The sequence below is a fragment of the Arachis stenosperma genome, chromosome 5 (genome assembly GCF_014773155.1).
Source record: "Arachis stenosperma cultivar V10309 chromosome 5, arast.V10309.gnm1.PFL2, whole genome shotgun sequence".
NCBI classification, from domain to species: Eukaryota; Viridiplantae; Streptophyta; class Magnoliopsida; order Fabales; family Fabaceae; genus Arachis; species Arachis stenosperma.
The window spans coordinates 94,043,382-94,050,033 of NC_080381.1; the positions used below are offsets into that span (position 1 = coordinate 94,043,382).

Below are 6,652 nucleotides of genomic sequence, written 5' to 3' on the forward strand. Positions count from 1 at the left end.
TCAGAGTTGTTCTGCTTAGAATTCTCTGTCTATTGCTGAGAAGATGATGGAAAAGGCTTGCCATTGCTAAACCTGTTTCTTCTACCATTATTATTGTTGAAACCTTGTTGAGGTCTCTGTTGATCCTTCCATGAGAGATTTGGATGATTTCTCCATGAAGAATTATAGGTGTTTCCATAGGGTTCTCCCATGTAATTCACCTCTTCCATTAAAGGGTTCTCAAGATTATAAGCTTCTTCTTCAGATGAAGCATCCTTAGTACTGCCTGGTGCAGCTTGCATTCCAAACAGACTTTGAGATATCAAATTGACTTCCTGAGTCAATATTTTGTTCTGAGCCAATATGGCATTCAGAGTATCAATCGCAAGAACTCCTTTCTTCTGATTCGTCCCATTGTTCACAGGATTCCTTTCAGAAGTGTACATGAATTGGTTATTTGCAACCATTTCAATGAGCTCTTGAGCTTCTGTAGGCGTCTTCTTCAGATGAAGAGATCCTCCAGCAGAACTATCCAATGACATCTTGGACAGTTCAGATAGACCATCATAGAAGATACCTATGATGCTCCATTCAGAAAGCATATCAGAAGGACACTTTCTGATCAATTGTTTGTATCTTTCTCAGGCTTCATAGAGGGATTCTCCTTCCTTCTGTCTGAAGGTTTGGACTTCCACTCTAAGCTTACTCAATTTTTTAGGTGGAAAGAACTTTGCCAAGAAGGCATTGACTAGCTTTTCCCAAGAGTTCAGGCTTTCTTTAGGTTGTGAATCCAACCATATCCTTGCTATGTCTCTTACAGCAAAAGGGAATAGCATAAGTCTGTAGACCTCAGGGTCAACCCCATTAGTCTTGACAGTGTCACAGATTTACAAGAATTCAGCTAAAAACTAATGAGGATCTTCCAATGGAAGTCCATGGAACTTGCAATTCTGTTGCATTAGAGAAACTAATTGAGGCTTAAGCTCAAAGTTGTTTGCTCCAATGGCAGGGATAGAGATGCTTCTCCCATAGAAGTCGGGAGTAAGTGTAATAAAGTCACCCAACACCTTCCTTGCATTGTTGGCATTGTTGTTGTTTTCAGCTGCTGATAAACAAACTTTTGCATGCCGAATTAGAATCCAAAGATGAATATGATCGTGAGTATAGTCTAATCGACACTTAAATTTCGTACCAAACAATCCTACAATCTATATCCGAGAGTACAAGTCTCCCGAGTCATCCTCCCTTGGAATTGCCAAAGTGTGCATCTTATTGATTAGAAAGCTTTGTTGAAATTCTTTGAAGGTTTTAGCAAGGTAATAGGAAACAAACAATCAATCATTAAAGGACTTGGCTTAGGGTTGGCATTAGAATTTCTATCCTTATAGTTTACTCAATGATGATGACAATTAGGCCTTGCCTCATTTAGTTATCCCCTAGGTATAGAGGAAAGTCAAATAAAGATAATCAACTTGAGTCACAAGTCCTAGCTTCACCTCATGAGAATCTAGCTTTAGTGCACTCCAAGTCAATTAGCAATTCCTAATTTCAAATCAACAATTGACACAACTATTCAACTTCTTCTAATGGCCCAACCCTATGCCAAGTGAGATATTTCTACTCCATAACTAATGTTGACATTTTATCAAACATGTGATGAGCAAGAAAGAAAGTCATAGTGAAATGATAAGAAAAGTGGAATTAAAAGTATTGCAACACAAGGAACTAACAACAAAGATCAAAGATCAACAATGAAAATCAAATTCTCAAGGTATTGATGAAATCCAAAATTACAAAGTTGAATTCTAAATCTATGAGAATTGAGCAATTACAATTACTACTTGAAATTGGAGAAGAAGATCTATGACATGAACAAAGTGAAGTGAGAATTGTAATGGATCTCACCAAAAGTGATTGAAAATTCAGAAATTGGATGAAGATGAACCTTAGTGGAAGCTTGGAATCTCTCTCTCCTTCTCCCAAAATGTGACTAACTAACCTCCCAAAAATATCTAATATCTACAAAATGAACTAAAAATAAAAAATCCTTAACCCTTGCTCCTTTGGTCTTCTTAAGCTTTTCCCGCCAAGGCATTCCCCAAAGATGCGATTCTCAACTAACTCCACGCCTAAGTCACGTGACTTCTTAAAAATTCACATTCAAACATCGGCGCGCACGCGCAAGGTACGCGCGCGCGCCGTAGATGCATCTTGTAATGTACGCGGAGGCGTGGCGTACGCGTGCGCGCCCAAGGAAGTCATGGCTTAGCCGCTACGCAAGCCGACTCGTAGCTTGACTCTTGGCTTCGGCTTCTAGTTGGTCTATCCACGCGGATGCGTCAAGTGCGCGCACGCGCCCATGCCGAGATTTCCAAGGCTTAATTCTCTTGCTCCCTTCCTTTGCTCCCATCCTCCTTCTCTCTTTTGGTCCATCCCTGCCCTATATTCTGGAAACACTTAACACGCAAGTCACGGCATCGAATGGCATCAAGAGAAGATTAGAAATGTATCTATTTTAGTGCAAAATAAGCATGTTTTCATTCATGGGGCAAAACTAGGAAAGGAATGCAAAATCTTGTATTTTCATATAGAAAGTGTGTGGAATCATTGATAAAACCCCTGAAATCAGCACAAGATAAACCCTCAAAATGGGGTTTGTCAACCTCCCCACACTTAGATTCTAGCATGTCCTCATGCTTAGAGAAATGCAAAGAAACATAGAAGACCGAGGGGTCACAAAAGTATAAGACTCATGAAGTGCAACCTACTTAGATGAATGCAACTATGACTAGTGCTATTTCCTACTTGGTTAGGAACAAATCAACCTTCCCATGACATATGCGAGCATATGGGGCACAATGGTGGTCAAGGTATGGGGCTTGCCAATTTTTAAGCATCAAACGCGGTATATGCAACCTTGCATGAGGAATGCTCGTGAGAGCCGGGAATCAAGGAATTGAGCATCGAACCCTCACCGGAAGTGTTTACACTCTAACCACTCGGTGTTTGGGGTTGACTCACTCAATTCTCCCCTAATCATGCCTTCCAACATTTGTTTTTCATCTAACAATCAACAATTATTCAATGTATGCCTACATTTATCATGAGGTCTTTTCATAGGTTGTAATGGGGTTAGGGTCAAGGTAGGATGCATATTTGGTCAAGTGAGCTTAAAATTTGAATCTTTGATTAGCTTAAACTTTCCCACCTAACCTATGACATCTTATACAATTAAGTTCTAACCTAACTACCCATTTTTTGACTCTTTCACATACTCATGCATTTTTCTTTCATTTCACAACACTTATGCATTGATCTTTATTGAGCTTTACGTTGCTTTGGGGCATTTTATCCCCTTTTTATTTCTTTCTTTTTCTTCTTTTTCTTTCTTTTTCTATTTTTTTCTTTTCCTTTTCCATATTATTCTTCTTTTCTCTTTTTTTTTTGATGCAAGAATCTCAATGCATAAGGTTTTACATTTGATCAATACGTGAGTATGTACCCAATTCCCAATATTTTCAATAACAATACAAAATTACCCTTTTATTCACCCAATGTCCCAAGGTTCCCACACTTGAATGATACTCACACACTCTAGCCTAAGCTAATCAAAGATCCAAATAAGGACATTTATTGTTTTTCGCTTTAAGGCTTGTAATGTGCTAAAATTAAGAACAAGTGGGTTAATCGTAGGCTCAAATTGGCTAACAAAGGAAGATAAAAGGTAAGGCTATTTGGGTAAGTGAGTTAAATGAAATGATGGCCTCAATCATATAAATGCATGAGTACACGAAATAATGGACATAAGAAATCAAACAAATCAAAGATTGCATTCATAGAAGGAGAATAATGCACACAAGAAGGAAAATAAGTGGTTGTAGGATGTAACCACGCAATTAGGCTCAAAACTCACTAGCTTGTGTTCTTAACTCAAAATCCATGTTCCAAAATATAATTCTTCATGCAAATTTGGCATCAAAGTATTTTAAAATTGGCAATGCCACGGTTGCCCCAAAGTCTTGGTTTACTAAGAAAGAGTTTCATTGTTCCAACCAAGTAAACTTATTATGCGAATGGTGTCAACTAAAACCTAATCATGTAGCCTATCCTAAATATATTGGGATTCAAGAAACAATAATTTATTCGGGTGTTACCTACGGAGATCGGTCGGCCGACCTCCCCACACTTAAAACCTAGCACGGTCCTCCGTACTATAGGTTAGGCGCAATGGGTGGTCGAGTCCCGAGTGTCCTTCATCTCCAATATCATCGGTATCCCCGCCTGAAGTTGCGGTGGATGTGGAGATATCTGGCTCCTCCATGGGTGGTGTGACTACGCTTAGAAGTCTCTTCACATGAGCATATCGGCGTTGGTTACGCCTCTCATAACGGTCCAATTTCCTGTGAAGGTCTTCAAGGCGTTGGGTGGCTGATTTTTATGGTGTAGATGATGTGGTAGTGTTGCGAGATGGTGTGGGTAGGCCAATGTCCTTGGTGAATTCCGGAGGCTTGAAGAATCTCTTGGTTGGAATAATATCACCTTCGACCGGAATTGAGGTTCTCCTATCTTTAGCCTCTCGGTTGAAGCCGGCCTTTGCAATTAATTCGGTCACCATAGCGGGGAATGGTAGATTTCCCTTGGCATGAATGCGCCCCATGGATTGGCGAAAGGCATGCGAGATGTCGACCGGTTTCTCGGTTAAGATGCACCATATCAATAAGGCAAGTTCGGCGGTGATGGATGACCCATGGGTGCTTGGAAGCACGTAGTGAGCTAGAATTTGGGCCCATGCCATGGCTTCTTGAGTGAGGTGACGGACATCTAAACCCTTTGGTCTTTGCTTTATGGTTCCCCGAATCCAATATGCGTCGGGTAAAGCAATGACGCGGAGGATCGCGCCCCAATCGAATGCACGGTCATCGCATGTGGCTAAGACCTCTTGGTAGGCGTCTTATCCATCCGACGATTGCCCAATCCCAAGGACTTCTCGGATGGTTTCCACTGTGACTGACACTTGCTTTTGGCGCACAAATATTGATGTGAGAAGAGGTGAGTGGTAGTTGGAGTAGAATTCCACCACCCATGAGAGATTGGCCTCCTTTGGTTGCCTCAAGAGGAACCTCCATTGCCTCCGGTCAATGTGTGGCATCACAATCGGATTGAGGTGAGCCGGGAGGACTAGAAGGGGTTCCGGGTGATAATTCCTTTCAATCATTCTTGAGTAAACAAGTTCGCAGTAGCGGTTGGGGAACTTGTTTGAATCCTTTGGAGGGTTGTCCTTCTCTAGAGCATCAACGGGGCCCTTAGTCTTCTTTAAGAGTGGCTTGGCCGTTAGGTCGTGATGCGCTTTATTGGAAGCTGGCTTCTTGGGGGCTTTCCCTTTGTTCCTTTTGATGACCATCCTATGAAAGCAAAGAAAGGGAAAACATCAAACCCAAAGAAGCGGAAGTAAATGCGATTATGCAATGCAAAGTTATGCCATAGAATATGGGTATCATTGTTACATGACAGCTGCAATATGTAACTAAGATAACATGTGGAGAGCAAGGCAAATCATTTTCATGTGGTGCAAGGGTAGTTTAAGCATGCAAGTAAGAAGCATGAGAAGCATATACCCTGAAGGACCACAAATGGAAAGCAAGTTAAGAAAATGTGAGTGAATGGATTGGAGCAAGTGGGGATGCGCACAAAAATGATAAGTTGAGAGGCAATTTAGACAAAGTGGGCTCAAAACTCAAGTATGCCTTTCGTCGAACACTTGGCGTGCATCCTTTTGTAGTATGTGATTAGAAGATGCTGAAAGCAATGTAACAGTCCCCAATCCAATATGAATGATTACAGTGCACAGTGATTGTAAGAAAAGCAAGCAACACAACTCATCTACTAATGCAAGTGAAGTTGAGACCCAAATGCCCATGAAGGGTTAAATGGAAAGAGAGAAAAAATAAAGACATCCTAAAGAAGTAACTAAAAATAAAAGAAAAAGGGAGGAGAAAAGGAAAGAGCTACCTAAAAAGAAAGTGAAACTAAATGATGAAGAATCAAAAGAGATGGTTGGAGTAAGAAGGTAGCTTGGTATAGTACCTTGTGAGATGGAGAAGGATATAGAAGAAGAAGTTGTAGAGTGAGTTGATGGAGAGTGGAGAGTTAATGTGGGGCCATCGGAGGTAGAAGGTGGTAGAGGGTGGTTGAGAGGAGGGAGTGGTGGTGGGTGGATGGGTAGTAGAAGGGATGAGAAGAGGAAGGAAGAATGGAATGAGAATGAAGGGGTAAGTGTGCCCCTTCTTAAGTTGGCGCCGATCACCCGCGCGTGCGCGCTTGCACAGGGAAGCGAGGTGGAATGGGGGCGCGCGCGCACGATGTGCGTGCGCGCCCATGCACTTGTGCTGGCAGCACAGGGGTGGCATAGAGATGGCATAACTCTCTGGACGCAGTACCAGAGGTTGGCTTCAGGGCTGTTGGCACGCGCGCACACGGTGCGCGTACGCGTCAACGCGGTTATGCTCCAGGCATGAGAAGGGCCTGGGGTGGGCCCAACTCTCTGTGGAGTGGCCCAGAGGGGAGTGCAGAATCAATGGGCGCGTGCGCGGCTAAGGCGCGCGCGCGCATTTCGTGCTCGTAATGTATGGACGCATGCGCGCCAGGTGCGCGCACGCGGCAGAAGTGCTAGGCC

General features: G+C 42.5%; 1 non-coding gene across 1 annotated transcript; it reads left to right on the top strand.

Annotated features, from left to right (window-relative positions):
• The first annotated feature begins 575 nt into the window (after positions 1–575).
• LOC130984480 (small nucleolar RNA R71) lies at positions 576–683 on the top strand. The gene has a single exon (XR_009088415.1). It is a non-coding gene; the product is annotated as a small nucleolar RNA R71 (small nucleolar RNA).
• Positions 684–6,652: the final 5,969 nt, after the last annotated feature.